The sequence below is a fragment of the Elephas maximus genome, chromosome X (assembly GCF_024166365.1).
Source record: "Elephas maximus indicus isolate mEleMax1 chromosome X, mEleMax1 primary haplotype, whole genome shotgun sequence".
Taxonomy (NCBI): domain Eukaryota; kingdom Metazoa; phylum Chordata; class Mammalia; order Proboscidea; family Elephantidae; genus Elephas; species Elephas maximus.
Window position 1 is genome coordinate 70,417,185 of NC_064846.1, and position 19,400 is coordinate 70,436,584.

Genomic DNA, 19,400 nt, shown 5'->3' on the forward strand with positions numbered 1-19,400 from the left:
TATCTATCCTTTCAAAGAATTAACTTCTGGTCTTGTTGATTCTTTCTACTGCTTTTCTCTTTTCCATTTTATTTATTTCTGCTCTGATCTTCAATATTTCATTTCTTCTGGTAGCTTTGGTCTTCTTTTGCTCTTCCATTTCTATATGTCCAAGTTGTAGGGTCAAGTTATTGATTTGGAATCTTCTTTTTCAATATAGGCAATTATTGCTACACTTTTCCCTCTGAGCACTGCTTTTGTTGCATCCCATAGGTTTTAATAAGCTGTGTTTTCATTTTTGCTTAGTTCTAAGTATTTTTTTAATTTCACCTTTGATATCTTCAATGACTCAATAGCTTTTTAGTAGTATATTATTTAGTTTCCACATATTTCTTTTTTTTTTACCTTAATCTTCCTGTTACTAATTTCTAGCTTCTTACCATTATGATCCAAGAAGATTTCAATTTTTTTTTAATTTGTTGAGGTTTGCTAATGGGATATTCCAGAGAATGTTCCATGTTCATTGGAGAAGAACATGTATTGTGCTCCTCTTGGGTGGTGTATTTTATATACATATCTGTTTGGTCTGTTTGGTTAATAGTGTTATTCAGGCCTTATATATCTTTACTGATTTTCATTGTACTTTTTCTATCATCTAAAGTTGTACCTTGAATTCTCCTACTATTATTGTAGATCTGTCTCTTTCCTTTTGTTAGAGTTTTTTTTTTTTAATATATTTTGGGACTCTGGCATAATTATTTATAATTGTTATAGTTTCCTGGTGAATTGTCCCTTTTCTCATTATATAATGTCTTTCTTTGTCTCTTATAGTAGATTTTGAATTAAAGTCTATTTTGTCAGATATTAATATTGCTACTCCTGCTTTCCTTTGGTAACAGTTTGCTTGGTATTTTTTTTTTCCAATTCTTTAATATTTAACCTATTTATTTCTTTGTGCCCGAGATGAGTCTCCTGTAGACAACATGTTGATGGGTTGTGTTTTTGTTTTTTTTTTTTAATCCACTCTGCCACTGTCTGTCTCTTGACTGGAGCATTTAAGTCATCTACATTCAGTGTTGGTATTGATAGGGAAGAATTAACTGTAGTCATTTTATTATACTTTTTTTTGTATTAGTGGTTTCTTTGTTCCTCTTTACTTTCTGTACTGAACTCTTTTTTATGTGCGTTTTATTTCCCTTTTATTTATTATTGTTGTTTTTGTGTTTATGGAGTATTTTTTGTTTTTCTTCTTTATTTTGGTGAATAGATTGATTAATTTTCTTTGTGGTTACCTTAAGGTTTAGGTTTAACATCCTGTGTTTTAAACAATATGACATATCTTTTAATTGCCTTAGCTTTCTTACTGTGTGGAAGTTCTAGACCTACGCCTTTCATTCCCCCTTGTCTCACTGTTGTCATTGATTACAATTTTGTATATCAGATTCCCTGTTGTTAATTTCGTGACTTTATTTTACTATTTGACGTCTTCACCTGATTTGGTATCTGGGTGTAATGGATTGAATTTTGTCCCCGAAAAATATCTGTCAACTTGGCTAGGCCATGATTCCCAGTAGAGTGTGACTGTCCACCATTTTGTCATCTGATGTGATTTTTTTCCTATGTGCTGTAAATCCTATCACTATGATGTTAATGAGTTGGGATTAGCAGCAGTTATGTAGATGAGACAGGACACAATCTACAAGATTAGGTTGTGTCTTCAGCCAATCTCTTTCGAGATATAAAAGAGAGAAGCAAGCAGAGAGACAAGGGGACCTCATACCACCAAGAAACAAGAGCCAGGAGAATACTGCATACTTTGGACCTTGGGTCCCTGCTCTGAGAAGCTCCTAGTCCAGGGGAAGGTTGATGACAAGAACCTTCCCCCAGAGTTGACAGAGACAGAGAAAACTTTCCCCTGAAACTGACCTGAATTTGGACTTCTAGCCTACTAGACTGTGAGAGAGAATAAATTTCTCTTTGTCAAAAGCATCCACTTGTGGCATTTCTGTTATAGCAGCAGTAGATGACTAACACATTGAGTGATGCTGTCATGTGTCTTTAACTCAGGATGTTGTCTGATGTCATTGGTTTTCTATCTAAAGGATTTCTTTTACTATTTCTTGTAGGGCTGGTCTGGTGGTTATGATATTCCCTTAATATCTGCTTATCTGAGAATGTCCTATTACCACCTTCATTTTCAAAATACAGTGTTGCTATATATATAATTCTTGGGTGAGTTTTTTTTTCTTTCAGGGCTTTTTTATACATCATTCTATTGCCTTCTTGCCTGACTAATTTCTGACAAGAAATCAGAGCTAATTGAGGCCCATTTGTAGGTGATATTTCACATTTCACAAGCTGCTCTTGAACTTCTTTCTTTGTCTAAGAATCTGGAAAGTTTGATTATGATGAGTATTGGTGAATTTCTCTTGGGTTCTGTTATGGATTGAACTGTGTCCCCCCAAATATGTGTGTCAACTTGGCTAGGCAATGATTCCCAGTATAATGTGATTGTCCATTTTGTCATCTGATGAGATTTTACTATGTGTTGTAAATCTTACATCTACGATGTTAATGAGGTGGAATTAGTAGCAGTTATGTTAATGAGTCAGAACTCAAATCTATAAGATTAGGTTGTGTCTTTAGTCAGTCTCTTTTGAGATATAAAAGAGATAAGTGAGCAGGGAGATGGGGGACCTCATACCACCAAGAAACAAGAGCCAGAAGAACAACGTATCCTTTGGAGCTGGGGTACCTGCATTGAGAAACTCCTCTTCCAGGAAAGACTGTTGACAAGGACGTTCCCCCAGAGATGACAGAGAGAGAAAACTTTCTTCTGGAGTGGCACCCTAAATTTAGACTTTCAGCCTCATAGACTGTGAGAGAATAAATTTCTTTTGTTAAAGATATCCACTTGTGGTATTTCTGTTATAGCAGCACTAGATAGCTAAGAAAGGGTCAATCCTACATGGGTTTGTTGAGCTACTCGGATGAAAATCTTCTCATCATTCATATTTGGGAAGTAATCTGCCATTATTTCATTCAAAATTCTGTCTGTACTTTTTTTTCCTCCCTCTTCTAGGATTCATAATATGCATATATTGTTCCTTTTGATGGTGTCCTACATAACATATAGGGTTTCTTCATTTTTCTTCAATCTTTTCTCTTTTTGTTCCTCATAAAAATTAATATCAAGGGTTTTGTCCTCTCTTTTTATCTTGATTTATTTTTATGATTTCCCTGTCTGCGTTAACATCTGATTGCTCTATCCAGTGTTCTAGACTTGGGTTGATACCTTGTATTGTTGATTTTCTAACCAAAGAACTCCCTTAAGAACTTCTTGTAGTATTGATTTGGTTTTTACAAAATCCCTAAACTTCTGTTTATCTGGAAGTGTCCTAATTTCACCTTCATATTTGAGAGACAGTTTTGCTGGATATATGATCCTTGGTTGGCAATTTTTTTTCCTTCAATGCTTTCTATAAATCATCCCTTTGACTACTTGCCTGCATGGTTTCTGCTGAGTAGTCCGAGCTTATTCTTATTGACTCTCATTTGTAGGTGACTTTTCATTTAACCCTAGCTGCTCTTAAAATTCTCTCTTTATCTTTGGTTTTGGCAAGTTTGATTATAATATGTCTTGGCGTCTTTCTTTTAAATGTACCTTATGTGGAGCTGGATGAGCATCTTGGATAGATATCTTCACATCTTTCACGATACAGGGAAGTTTTCTGCCAACAAATCTTCAACAATTCTCTCTGTATTTTCTGTAATCCCTTACTGTTCTGGTACTCCGATCACTCATAGGTTATTTCTCTTGATAGAATCCTACATGATTCTTAATATTTCTTCATTTTTTTTTAATTCTTTTGTCTGATTTTTCTCACATATATTGGTGCCAAGGGCTTTATCTTCTAGCTCACCAATTCTGTCTTCGACTTGCTCAATTCTGCTCCTCTGACTTTCTACTGAGTTATCTAATTCTGTAATTTTATTGTTAATCTTCTGAATTTCTGATTGCTGTCTCTGTGTGGAATCTTGCAGCTTATTAAATTTTTCCTTATGTTCTTGAAGAAACTTTTTAATTTCTTCAACTATTCTATCTGTGTGTTCCTTCACTTGTTCTGCATATTGCCTGATCTCCTTCCTGATTTCTTTAAGAGTTCTGTTAATTAATCTTTTGAATTCTGCATCCTGTAATTCCAGGAAGGCACCTTCATCCAGAATATTCTTTGATTCTCTGTTTTGAGAGTTTGTTGAAGCTATTACGGTCTGTTTCTTTATGTGGTTTGATATTGACTATTGTCACCAAGCCATCTATAAGAAATTGTATTAGTTTATTTTATGTTTGCTTACAGTATCCTAGTTTCTTCCTTTGCTTTGTTTTGATATTCCCATTTGGATTTCTATCACGGTCTGTTTCTTTATGTGGTTTGATATTGACTATTGTCACCAAGCCATCTATAAAAAATTGTATTAGTTTATTTTATGTTTGCTTACAGTATCCTAGTTTCTTCCTTTGCTTTGTTTTGATATTCCCATTTGGATTTCTTGAGTGAGCTAGCTTGATTATTTTTGCCTTTGGAGCTCTGATGTCCTGTCATCAGATGGCTAGAGCTGTTATGAATCCATTCAACTTTCATGTCTGGATTTAGATCAGGCATTCAGGTAGCTGGTCATCAAGTGCGTGGTACAGGTTCTGTCCTACAGTCTTAGAGGGGCAGGGGAGTTTGGTGTAGATACCGGTATCTGGTTGCAGCAGGGGGTCACGCCCTGAACAAGGTGGTAGGCTGAGAAATGTCCCCTGAGTGTCTCTGAGGAAAGTGTGTCTCTGTTCCCTAGAGCCTACATTTGGGTAAGTTCTGCAGATGGACCCTGGGCACACAATGCTTTTGATTGTAAGGACTGGAAGGTACCAGTTATCCTTGGACATCTGTCATGGGTGACTGGGTGACCTGAGAGGAGTGACCAGTCCTTAGGCCCCTGATGTGGATAGGTGAGGACCCCGTTTAATAGGCAAGGCGGTGTCAAATATCAAACACCCACCTCTCCACCACACAGCTGAAACAATTGTAGTCTGCCAGCAAGGGCTTCCTCTCCTGAAATAGGCCCACACAGGTCCACGCAGAGGGAGGAGGTATTCAAAGTCCACAGACTGTTTATGCCTAGACAGGAGCCGCTTCTGTCCTGAGCTCCCCAGTTTAGTAGAGCTGGGAAATTATCTTTTCTCCTTGTCTTGAATTTATTCCTTCTCTAAGTCCAGGAGCATGGCTCCTAGCACTCAAATGGGCCTATGTCAGGCCCAGGGAAATCAGTTGCCACTGAAGCTGGCTTGCAGGCAGGGGCATGGTAAAATACATGCAAGTACTTAGCTTTTGCCGAGAGTGCCATTCTTCTCTGGTTCCAGAGGTCTGAGCAGGCTGTGCAGCTGGCTGCTTCTCCCTGAGGAAACTGCAGCTGAACGCTACCACCAGCCCTCTACAGCTGCTTCCGTGAAAGGTGCCTGGGGGATCCCAGTGATTCAGGTCAGGCAACTCCTCTCCACTTCTGAACGGCCTCTCTGTCCCCCTGCCACTCAGTCCATTTTCTAACTTTGCCTTTGATGTTCAGGGCTCCTTGGTTGTCATAAATATAATCGTTTTAATTGATGTCTTATGTCTTTGTTGTAAGAGGGATCACCAGAAGCATCTGGCTATTCCTCCACCTTCCCCTCCACCTGCCGATCTCTTTGAGAAACTTAGTACTAATATTTTGAAATTTTGTCAGGAAGTTCCATAATCTGTTCTTAGAGAACTTTTCTGTTTCTGTTTTGTCCATTTGTTTCAGTCTCCTTTTCCTGTCACTGTGTATGATTTTATCTGACTGCTGTCTTCAAGAAATTGAGATTTCTTTTTTTAATATATTTCTTTATTGATTGTATATTTATTTGGTTGTCATTGTTTTTATATTTTTTTTTTGTTTGTTTGCTTTGATAAATCAGGAGCTTAGCTTCTTTTTTTTTCTTTGGATTGCCTACTTCCTTTGTATTACTTTAATTGCAGCTGTTTTGTGATTGCATTCACTGTATGATCTTGGTGCTGCCAGTTGGCTTGGTGTGATTTCCTCTCACTTGTGGGTATGGTGGTTTGTGTACCCATGGGAAAACTCTGCGTTTATGTGCATATGTATACAACAGAGACTTGAAAAACTCAGTGAGAGTGAGATTCTTCCCTGATATAAGGTGCCACATGTTGAATGGTCAGGATCCCTCCACAGCTGTTTGAAGGACAGCATGGATCTTTGACATTGGCATGAGCAGTCAGTGTGTCCCTTTGAGAGTAGAATGGGTAATTTTCATTAGTCACTAGGAAGCCATGCTATCCAAATGGGCAAGGCAGACCATCTGCTCAGGCACCAATTGGTGCCACAGTGGGAGAAGAAGGACAAGAGGACACTGCACAAGCACTGGTGGCCTGTGACAACAGGTAAGGGGTAAGATGGGGGTTGCTGTAGTTGGGAGTGACTGGTTGGTGGACAGAGTCTGCTGGCCCATGGCACAAGCAATTGGTGGGTGGGGCCTGCTCACAGAGGACTAGAAGGAGATGGTGGCAAAGGGCCAGTTGGGGGGACTTCTAATTGTGTGGTTCCACTTGTCATGGACACTAGAGCTCTCGTTTGCTTTCCTGTACTTTCACTTTGCCTCTCTGCAGATGCTTTACCTATCCGCATCCTGAGGCTCAAATGATTCAGTCCACTTTATTCCAGTAGCACTTCTCTATTTCCTTATTTTCAAATCTATGTTTTTCCCATGCATTTACTCTTTCAGGCTTGCTTCAACCCGTTATATGTCTTGCCCACCTCATTTCTTTCCAGGATTTTCTCACAGTATCTCTGCCTCTGGCTGTGTTTTGCATAAAGTTACCTTCCTGGGTTCCTCAACTGGGGATGTTGCTGTTGCTGTCTCAAAATGGCTATGCCACACCAGACAGCAGACCAGGCTCAGACAATCTGTGAGTCTCCATGTTCTCATTATTTTCATTCTATCTCTCCTTCCTCGGTGCTCAGTCCAATTCTTCAAACTTCTAGTTGATGTTCAGAGATATGAGGTCATTATTTGTATCTGTTTCATGTAGTTTCTTGAATGTTTATTGTGGGGGAATGTTCTGGTACATCTATCTAAACCATCATCTTAACCAGAATCTCTTTAGAGTTGTCAATGACTGGTTTTTCAGAAGAAAATCACCAGGACTTTTTTCTGAGGAGCCTCTGGGTGGACAAGAACCTCCAACCTTTCGATTATCAGCCAAGCATGTTAACTGTTCTCACCACCCGGGGACTCCATAATACACTAAAAAAAAAAAAAAAAAGCAACAATCAAAGGAGAATGCCAAGTCCTCACCATATCCATCGATCTAACTGCACCTGAACCCATCCACCCTGCCTTTCTATGTTGACTGTGAATGAACCGTGCATGTTCCGAGCAAATACCACCACTACTTGCTTGTTTACTTAATCCTATTTTTCACTATTCAGGGACTTCACTCCCTACGTTTCCTCCTCTCTCTTCTGCATCATATAAGTGTTCATTTTCTCTGAGTATTCACATCAACACTAAAACATGCTATACTTGTCATTAAAAAAAAAAAACCCTCACTTAACAACATACTGTTTCAGTTACTATACTTTTCTCCCTATTAAAACAAAATTCAATAACAGAGATGCCTCTGAAACTGTTTCTTCTTCCTTTCTCCCAATTCTTTTTTTTGAATACACTCTACTCAAACTTTCATCTCTGCCATTCCACTAAAACTCTTGTCAAGGTCACCAATGACATGTATGCTCCTAAATGGAATGGTCAATTTTCAGTTCTCATATTACCTGACATATCAGATATTTGACAGAGTAACCACTCCCTCCAATTTGAAACGTGTTGATGCCAGAATTACACCATAATCCTAGTTTTATCCCTGATTCCTGGTTTCTAATGCACAGTCCCTTTTGATGTTTCCTCTGGATGTCCTTGACCTGTAAGCAGTAAAATGCTTCTGAACTCGGTCCTCTTTACTTGCCTACTTAACCTTATTGCCTATGTTATCTCATTCTGTTGTATGGCTTTAAATATTATCTATATGCAAATATGCCCCTAGGTGGCCCAAATGGTTTGCTATTGACTACTAAACTAAAAAAAGGCTGGCAATTCAAACCCACTCAGCTGTACCATCAATGAAATGCCTGGTGATCTGCTTCCACCAAGGTTACAATCAAGAAAACCCATGGTGGAGGAGTTCTACTCTATAGCACACAGGGTCACAATAAGTTGTAATCAACACTACTGTAATTTTTTTTAATGCCAGTGACATCTGTATTTATATATTTGGTACAGATTTCCACCCTGAACTCCAGGTTCAAATACTCCATATTCTTCCCAATATTTCCTCTTGAATGTCTAAGCATCTATTAACATTTCCCAATCAAGCTCCTCTTATCTCCTTTCCCATCTCAGTAAATAACAATCCCCTCTCTTGAGTTTCTCAGGCCCCATACCTCAGAATTATCATTTACTGCTATCTTTCTCTCACATATCTACTTAATCAACAAAATCCTGCTAGTCTCAACTTCAAAATTTATTCAGAATCCGACTACATCTTATCACCTTGCATTCTTGGCTCAAGTTACCACCGTATTTCATCTTTATTATTACATTATCTTATTAAATGCTTTTACTATTTGTCATTGCTCTTCTAGGGTCTTTTCTCAACATAGCAGTTAGCTTTACCCTTTCAAAATAAAAGTCAAATCAAGTTATTTTTCTGTTCAAAACTCAGAGTAAAAGTCAGAGCCCTGGCAATTTACTATCAGATTCTACAAGATCTGAAATTCTTACCACCTCTGATCTTACCTTTTCCACTTTAGCCCTTTCTCACTGTGCTCCAGCTACACCATAATACTTGTCATGCCTATAATGCACCAAGTAGGTACCTGCCTCAGGGTCTTTGCATTTGTGTTAGCTCTTCTGCGTGGAATATTCTTGTCATGGATTGAATTGTGCCCCCCCAAAATATGTGTTATCTTGGTCAGGCCATGATTCCCAGTATTGTGTGATTGTCCACCATTTTGTAATCTGATGTGATTTGCCTATGTGTTGTAAATCCTACCTCTATGCTGTTAATGAAATGGGATTAGTGGCAGTTATGTTAATGTAGCAGAACTCAATCTACAAGATTAGGTTGTGTCTTAAGTCAATCTCTTTCAAGATATAAAAGATAGAATTGAGCAGAGACATGGGGACCGCATACCACCAAGAAATGAGCCAGGAGAATAAAATGTCCTTTGGACCTGGGGTCCCTACTCTGAGAAGCTCCTCGTCCAGGGAAGATTTATGACAAAGACCTTCCCCCAAAGCTGACAAAGGAAGAAAGCCTTCCTCTGGAGATGGCACCCTGAATTCGGACTTCTAACTCCCTAGACTGTGAGAGAATAAATTTCTCTTTGTTAAAGCCATCCTTTTGTGGTATTTCTGTTTTAGCAGCATTAGATAACTAAGACAGAATTTGGTACTGGAAGTAGGGTGCTGCTTTAGCAGATGCCTACAATGTGGAAGTAGTTTTAAAACTGCAAATGAAAAAATTTTAAAGTGCCTGATAGCAAAAGTCTAGACAGTTTTGAAAAGACTGTTGGTGCAATTACGGAAATCAAAGACAATTCTGGTGATAACTCAGAAGAAAGTGAGGGAAGCTGTTAAACTGGAGACAGAACAGATGGTGAGAGGCAGCGGTAGAGAATTGGTAGCAGAACCAGGAAACCAGCGCTAGATGACACTAGAAGCAACTCACAGAGCAAGAGAGCTGAGTGCCTTCTAACCCACATTTCCTGGTGAAAGGGGGTGCCTTCAGGCACTTATCGGTGGAGCTGAAGAGCTTTGAAAAAGTTGCTCCAGCAAGACAGACTTAGGTGGCAAGGCCCAAGGGACCAACAGACCAGGAAACAGAAGTCTGAAGAGACAATGGACATAGGACACAGAGTTGCCTTAGTCTTAAAGGTTAGCACCATGAACTCTGGGGTTTCAAAAGATGGAGTTGCCACTGACATGGACTAGGAGAATGGGGCTGCCCAAAATCTAGGGAGCAGAGTTGCCGTTCCAGTGGGTCTGGAAGGTGTAAAGCCCAGGGCTATGTTGTCTCCATTCAGAATCTGGAGAGTGTGGCCAATACCTAGAGTCTGGAGGGCCGGGAAATTGTGTAAGTTCTCTCAGAGAACAGAGGCATGTTTTTAAGCCTTGAGGGCTAGTGGAGCGTGTTCTGTTGACTTGCTTGATGCCTGTTATCCCTTCTTTGCCCCAAATTTCTCCCATTTGTAGTGGAAATGTCCAGCTTGTTACTGTTCCAACATTGTACTTTAGAAGCAGATAACTTGTATTCTAGATTTCACAGATGGAGAATAATTTTGCAGAAGATGAGATTTTGAATTCAAAGTTGATTTAAAATTTTTGCCATGATGTGATGGGGAGGAATGTGCTTTGCATGCAGGAAGGATATGAATTTTTGAGGACCAAAAGGTGGAATGTCATGGGTTCAATTGTGTCCCCCCCAGATATATGTCAACTTAGCCAGGCCTTGCTTCCTAGTGTGATTGTCCACCATTTTGTCATCTGATGTGACTTTCCTCTGTGTTGTAAATCCTACTTCTATGATATTAATGAGGTGGGATTAATGGCAGTTATGTTAATGAGGCAAGACCCAATCTATTAGATTAGGCCCTGTCTTAAGTCAATTTCTTTACAGATATAAAAGAGAGAACTGAGCAGAGAGACTGGGGGGCCTCATACCACCAAGAAACAAGAGCTAGAATTACCCCTCCATTGGGCCTGGGGTCCCTGTGCTGAGAAGTGCAGGGGAAGATTGATGACAAAGACTTTCTTTCCCCCAGAGCCAAAGTAGAGAGAAAGCTCTTCCCTGGAGCTGGCTGTTCTAGCCTCCTAGACTGTGAGAGAATAAATTTCTCCTTTTTAAAGCCATCCATTTGTGGTATTTCTGTTATAGCCGCACCATGTAACTAAGACAAGTTTTGTAGCAGATACTCACTTGGTTCACTAACTCAGTTCTTTCAGATCTTTCTCTGTGAGGCCTTCTCTCACCAGCCATTAAAATTGATCCCATGCTTATATTCTATTTTTCTGCTTCATTTTTCCCCCTCCAAACCACTTATCATTGACATCATAATTTTAATGATTTGTTTATCATAATGTTTGGCTTATGGTAGTTGTTCAATAAATATTTGTTGAGTAAATAGGTAAATGTATTTCTGCCCAAACCTGTATTTTGCAATGTGATAAAAATGTTTTTGACAGAGCTTTGTCGTAGTCATCTAGTGCTGCTACAACAAAAATACCACAAGTGGATGGCTTCAACAAACAGAAGTTTACTTTCTCACAGTCTAGGAGGCTAGAAATCTGTATTCAGGGAGGCAGCTCCAGGGGAAGACACTCTATGTTGGCTCTGGGGGAAGGTCCTTGTCTTCAATTTTGCCCTGGTCTAGGAGATTCTCAGCGCAGAAACCCTGGGTCCAAAGCTCCCAGAGCTGCTTTTTTGGTGGTATGAGGTCCCCATGTCTCTCTGCTCTCTTCTCTTTTATGTCTCAAAAGAGATTGGCTTAAGACACAACCTATTTTTGTAGATTGAGTCTTGCCTCATTTACGTATCTGCCACTAATCTCATCTCATTAACTTCATAGAGATAGAATTTACAACACATAGGAAATCACTCAGATGACAAAATGGTGGACAATCACACTATGCTGGGAATCATAGTCTAGCCAAGTTGACACACATTCTTGGGGGAAACAATTCAATCCATAACAGGCTTTTTCTTTTACTGTAGGTATGAATTAGTGATTACAGCCAGTTCATGAACAGGAATTTGCCTGGGGGAAAGAGTAATGCTGATAGTTGAAACTCATAGATATTAAATGTCATTTACATAAATAGCTAGAAAGCTGCTAAAATTTACTCACGTCATTTTTCTGCCCCTTGGATAGTGAATTCAACACAATGTAGAAAACATTTTGGAGGAATAAAAAGAAGGGGGAAGGATAATATGTATAAATATATTAAAGCACATGTAAATGAGGTAATCAACTGCCACCTAATGAAGAGTTGGCAATAACTGAATCTAGCCCAGAGAAATGAACCTGCTTTGTCAGGAATTAGCATTTGAAACTAAATGTTTTGATTATTAAATGTTGTTTACAACCCCCAAAAACAAAAAACCAAACCCATTGCCATCCAGTCGAATCCAAATTATAGTGACCCTACAGGACAGAGTACAACTGCCCTACATGGTTTTCAAGGCTGTAAATCTTTATGGAAGCAGACTGCCACATCTTTTTCCCTTGAAGCATCTGGTGGGTTCAAACCGCAGCCTTTCAGGGCTTGTTTACTACCCAGCCTCCTTAAATGTTATTTCACTTGTAGAAGAGTTACCATAATCTTATAATCCTCCACACAATTAAATAAGATTGGAAATCTATTATGAATGAATATTGGCTATCTACCTACTTTACGTCCCAATTTACTCTTTATTAGTAGTACAAGATGATGGTTTCTTTGAAATTTGTAGAGAATCTTTGGCAACAAAGATGTTATTTAAAAAAAATCAAAATTCAAATTTAGAGGGACAACTTTACTAGCTGATATACTGACTTAACACCTTTCCATTGGCGCTGCTTTATCATTACTCGTTAATCAAATCCTCTAACACTCATGCCTTTTATGATGAAATTTGACAGATAACAGTTTACCAAAGAAGTTGATTTTGATTACACCAGGCAAGAGGGTTCCTTCATTCAGTAATGAAGGAAGCTGCAGATTTCTTAAAGATATACTGGAGCTGTTTATTGTGGGTGAAGAGAAAAATAGAGTAGCTTGTTGTAGTACTAATATGGCAAGTTACTTTTAAGGGAAAACTGGAGACAGCCTGCTGTGCTCTGAATAAAAGAAATTTCAGAAAATAATGATGAAAAGCATAGGAAATCTGAAATGTCATTTAAAAACTATTTTTCACACTTTGAGCCCGTGCTAAATTTAAGTCAAGAGAAGAATTTTTTTAAGCATCTGGCCTGTAATAATTTTTTTGTTTGCTTTCACATTAATGTGATAATTTTTATACAAATGATGAGATCAAAGAGCTCAGGTGACTGACACAAAGATCGCAGTTCGATTCCACCAGCTGCTCCTTGGAAACCCTATGGAGCAGTTCTATTCTGTCCTATAGGGTTGCTTTGAGTCAGAACCAACTTGACGACAATTGGGTTATACAAGGAAAAAATTATTACTGGGAATAAAAAGAACAATGCTCTGTGAAAGCCATATCACAAGGAGGCAAATATGAATCTGATGGATATCTTGGTCCCAGATGTTCCACATACAATGCTAAACTTTGCATTTAGCAAAAATAATGGGATGGTAATGAATTCACAATGAATTCATTAAAAAGGAAAGAAAAAAAAAAGGCCAAAATGGATGTCAAAAGAGACTCTGAAACTTGTTTTTAAATGTAGAGTAGCTAAACTGAATGAAAGAAATGATGAAGGAAAAGAGCTGAACAGAAGATTTCAAAGGACAACTTCAAAAGACAAAGTAATATAATGTGCAAAGACATGGAGTTAGAAAACAAAAGGGAAGAATGCACTTGACCTTTCTCAAGCTGGAAGAACGGAAGAAAAAATTTAAGCTTGTGAGTTGCAATATTGAAGAATTCTATGGGCAAAAAATTGAATGATGCAGGAAACACCAAAAGAAGATGGGAGGCAGAGCCAAGATGGTGGAGTAGTCCGATGCTTCTGGTGAACGCTCTTACAACAAAGACCAAAAAAAAAAAAGAAAAAAACAAGTGAAATGACAGCTAGGAGCCCTGAATATCAAAGGCAAAGTTAGACAACAGACTGAGCAGGAGGAGCAGGGAGAGATGGTTCAGAAGAAGGAAGGAGTTGCTGGACCTGAAGTGCTGGGAATCCTCAGGCACCGTTCCCTGGAGAGACTGCGGTGGGGCTGGCGGGAGAGTTCCAGACGCGGTTTCCTCAGGGAGAGGCAGCAAGCTGCAGAGCCTACTCACACCTCCAGAACTAGAGAAGAATGGCACTCTAGGTAAAAGCTAAGTACTTGCATTTATTTTACAGTGCCCCCAGCCCCTCAAATTGACTTCAGTGGCTGTAGATTTCCCTGGGCCTGAGATAGGTACTACTGCATACCCTGAGCCATTCTCCTGGTCTTGAAGAAGGAATAAATTCACAATTGCAGGAAAAGATAATCTGCCAGCTCCACTAAGCTGGGAAGCTCAAGCTAGAAGTGGCTCCTTTCCAGGACAAATGGTCCACAGACTTTGAATACCTTTCACCCCTTCACGGACCTGTGTGGTCCCATTTCAGGAAAATAGGCCCTTATTGGCAGACGGAAACTGTTTTAGCTGTGCGGTAGAGAGGTGGATGTTTCATGTTTGACACTGCTTTGCCTATTAAACAGGGTCCTCACCTACCCACATCAGAGGCCTAAGGACTGGTGGCTCCACCCACATCTCCTAGCCACACATGACAGGGGTCCAAGGATAAGTGGAACCTCCCAGTCCTTATAAACAAAAGCATTGGGTGCTCATGGTCTGGCTGCATAACACACCCACCTGTGTTTTCTAGGGAACAGGGACCTGCTTTCCTCACAGACACTCAGGAGACAGTTGTCAACCCCCTGCCTTGTTCAGAGCATGGCCCCCTGCTGCAACCAGATACCTGTACTTACACCGATCACCCCTGAATCTCTAAGACTGTAAGACAAAGCCTGTACCACACACTTGATGAGCAACTACCTAGACACCTGAGCCGAATCCATACAAGAAAAGTGAATGGACTTTTAGGCTTATATATCTGGTAACAACTCTTGTTGTCTGGTGACAGGACGTTAGAGCTTCTAAGGTGAAAGTAATCAAGCTAGCTCACTTTGCGAACCTATTTAGGCATAGCAAAACAAAACAAAGCAAGAGTTTGGATACAGTAAGCAAACATAAAATAAACTAATGCAATAACTTATAGATGGCTAAGAGAAAACAGTCAATATCAAGTCACGTAAAGAAGCAGACCATGGTTTCTTCAAAAAGCTCTCAAAACAAAGAATCAAAGAATCTTCTAGATGAAGGTGTCCTCTTGGAATTACCAGATGCAGAATACAAAAGATAAAGAAATATGCAGAACTCTTCAAACATCAGGAACGAGATCAGGCAAAACACAGAACAAGCCAAGGAACACACAGATAAACCAGTTGAAGAAAGTAAAAAGGTTACTCAAGAACATGATGAAAAATTTAATAAGCTGCAGAAATCCATACACAGACAGTGATCAGAAATTCAGGAGATTAACAATAAAATTATAGAATTAGACAACTCAGTAGAAAGTCAGAGGAGCAGAATTGAGCAAGTGGAAGGCAGAATTTGTGACCTTCAAGATAAAGCACTTGGCACCAATATATTTGAAGAAAAATCAGATAGAGGAATTGAAAAAAAAATGAAGAAACCCTAAGAATCGTGTGGGACTCTATCAAGGGAAATAACCTATGAGTGATTGGAGTACCAGAACAGGGAGGGATAACAGACAATACAGAGAGAATTGTTGAGAATTTGTTGGCAAAAAACTTCCTTGACATTGTGAAACATGAGAAGATATCTATCCAAGATGTTCATCGAACTCCACATAAGGGAGATCTCAAAAGAAAGTCATGAAGACACATTATAATCAAACTTGCCAAAACCAAAGATAAAGAGAAATGAAAAGTCGCCTACAAAGGAGAGTCAATAAGAATAAGCTCGGACTACTCTGCGGAAACCATGCAGGCAAGAAGACAATGGGATGACATATATAAAGCATTGAAGGAAAAAAATTGCCAGCCTAGAATCGTATATCCAGAAAACTCTCTCAAATATGAAGGTGAAATTAGGACATTTCCAGATAAACAGAAATTCAGGAAATTCGTAAAAACCAAACCAAAACTACAAAAATACTAAAGGGAGTTCTCTGGTTAGAAAATCAATAATATCAGATATCAACCCAAAAGTAGAACATAGGACAGAGCAACCAGATGTTAACCTAGATAGGGAAATCACAAAAATAAATCAAGATAAAAAAGCTCTTTGAAACAGGGAAACAGGAATGTCTTTATGTAAAAGAAGACAACATTAAAACAATAAAGAGGGACTAAGAAATGTAGTCATAGATCTTTCATATGGAGAGGAAGTCAAGGAGATAAAAAAGAAATCAAAGTTAGGTTTAAACTTAGAAAAATAAGGGTAAATATTAAGGGAACCGCAAAGGAGACTAACAATCCTAATCATCAAAATAAAATACAAGAAAAACATACTCAGCAGAAACAAAATCAACAATAACGAATAAGAGGAAAAGACAATATATAAAGATAAACTCCTCAGCACAAAAAATTAAGTGGGAAAAAGAAACTGTCAACAGCACACTAAAAAAGATGTCAAAATGACGGCACTAAACTCTTACCTATCCAGAATTACGCTGAATGTAAATGGACTAAGTGCACCAATAAAGAGACAGAGAGTGGCAGAATGAATAAAAAAACATGATCCGTCTATATGCTGCCTACAAGAGACACACCTTAGACTTACAGACACAACTAAAACTCAAAGAATGGAAAAAAATATATATCAAGCAAACAACAATCAAAAAAGAGCAGGAGTGGCAATAGTAATTTCTGACAAAATAGACTTTAAAGTTAAATCCACCACAAAGGATAAGGAAGGGCACTATATAATGATTAAAGGGACAATATACCAAGAGGATATAACCATATTAAGTATTTATGCACCCAATGACAGGGCTTCACGATACAAAAACCAAACTCTTAACAGCACGGAAAAATGAGATAGACAGCTCCACAATTATAGTAGGAGGCTTCAACACACCACTTTCTGTGAAGGACAAACATCCAGAAAGAAGCTCAATAAAGACATGGAAGATCTAAATGCCACAATCAACCAATTTGACCTCATAGACATATACAGGATAGAATGCTGTACCCAACAGAAGTCAAGTATACTTTCTTTTCCAGGACACGTGGAACATTCTCTAGAACAGACCACATATTAGGTCATAAAGCAAACCTTAACAGAACCCAAAACATCAAAATATTACAAAGCATCTTCTCTGACCATAAGGCCATAAAAGTAGAAATCAATAATGGAAAAAGCAAGAAAAAGAAAACACACACTTGGAAACTGAACAGTACCCTGCTTAAAAATGACTGGGTTATAGAAGACATTTCATCCTTCAAGAAGACATGAAGGATGAAATAAAGAAATTCATAGAATCCAATGAGAATGAAAACACTTCCTATCAGAACACTTGGGACACAACGAAAGCAGTGCTTAGAGGCCAATTTATATCAATAAATGCACACATCCAAAAAGAAAGGGCCAAAATCAAAGAATTATCTCTACAACTTGAACAAATAGAAAGAGAGCAACAAAAGAAACCTCAGGCACCAGAAGAAAGCAAATAATAAAAATAAGACCTCTCTGGATTCTATGTGGATGCTCCTCAGCCCTGGGCGTCAACTTTCCTTCCAGGTCCCCTGGGACAGCAGCTCTTCTCATGTGGCTTTAGGAGGCCCCTTCTCCTAGTCCATCTGAATGGCTACCCTATCCTCTCAGCATCAGCTGGTCTTTTTCTTCTGTTCCTTGTGCGTGAAAGCCCTGCCATCTCACCCTTGGGCAGTGCATCTGGCCTCATCTTCCTGACACCCATGAATGGCAGCCCCACATTCGAAAAATTGGTGAAAATATGACTTTTTGAAACCTAGGAAACCCTGGTGGCATAGTGGTTAAGTGCTACAGCTGCTAACCAAAAGGTCGGCAGTTCAAATCCGCCAGGTGCTCCTTGGAAACTCTATGGGGCAGTTCTACTCTGTCCTACAGGGTTGCTATGACTTGGAATCAACTCGAAAGCAGTGGGTTTGGTTTTTGGTTTAGGAGGCAGCAGCCCCATACCTTGTGTTTCAGTAGGCCATGGATCCACTCTCTGAGACCCCAAAAGTCATGGCCCCACCCTCCTGGTGTCAAATTCTGTCTTAGTTTTCTAGTGCTGCTATAATAGAAATACCACAAGTGAATGGCTTTACCAGACAGAAATTTATTCTCTCACAATTGAGCTGGCTAGAAGTCCAAATTCAGGGCACTAGCTCCAGGGGAAGGGTTTGTCTCTCTGTCATCTCTAGGGGAAGGTCCTTGTCATCTATGTTCTCCTGAGTCTAGGAGTACCTCAGCACAAGGACTACAGATCCAAAGGATGCACTCTACTCCTGGCTCTTCGTTCTTGGTGGTGGGAGGTCCCTCTCCATCTCTGCTTGCTTCTCTCTTTTATATCTCAAAAGATACTGACTTAAGATATTATTACCTAATCCTGTAGATTGGGTCCTGCCTCATTAATGAAACCGCCTCTATCCTGCCTTGTTAACATCACAGAGGTAGTTTTATAATACTTAGGAAAATTACATCAGATCAGAAAATGGAGGACAATCACACAGTTCTGGGAATCATGGCCTATCCACCTTGACACATACATTTTGGGGACACAATTCAATTCATAGCATGTACTTTGGACATGTTTTCAGGAGGGACCAGTCCTGAAGGAGGGCATCATTCTTGGTAAAGTAGAGGGTTGATGAAAAAGAGGAAGTCCCTCAATGAGGTGGTTTGACACTGTGGCTGCAACAATGGGCTCAAACATAGCAATGATTGTAAAGATGAGCAACATAAGGTTGCTATGATTCCGAACTGACTTGATGCCACCTAACAACTACAATGAATTTATAGCTTTTTAAGATACAGAGAGATAAAGGCTAGTCACATGTATAACTTTTTTTGTAGTTTTTCTTTTACTATAACAACCGACATTATGCCATTTTTAATCATAATTCATTTTAGAATTTCTATAGCCAGAATTCTTAATAATACTGTTAAGTATACTTTGTTCATATCCCTTTAGGAAGCTGTTGTTGTTGTTAGGTGCAGTCGAGTTGGTTCCCACTCATAGTGACCCTATGCACAACAGAAGGAAATGCTGCCCAGTCCTGAGCCATTCTTACAATCATTGTTATGCTTGAGCTCATTGTAGTAGCCACTGTGCCAATCCACCTCATTCAGTGTCTTCCTAACCCTGTTCTCTTTCAAGCATGATGTCCTTCTCCAGGGACTGATCCCTCCTGACAACATGTCCAAAGTATGTAAGACACAGTCTCACCATCTTTGCCTCTAAAGAGCATTCTGGGTGTACTTCTTCCAAGACAGATTTGTTCATTCTTTTGGCAGTCCATGGTATATTCAATATTCTTCACCAACACCACATTTCAAAGGTGTCAACTCTTCTTCAGTCTTCCTTATTCACTG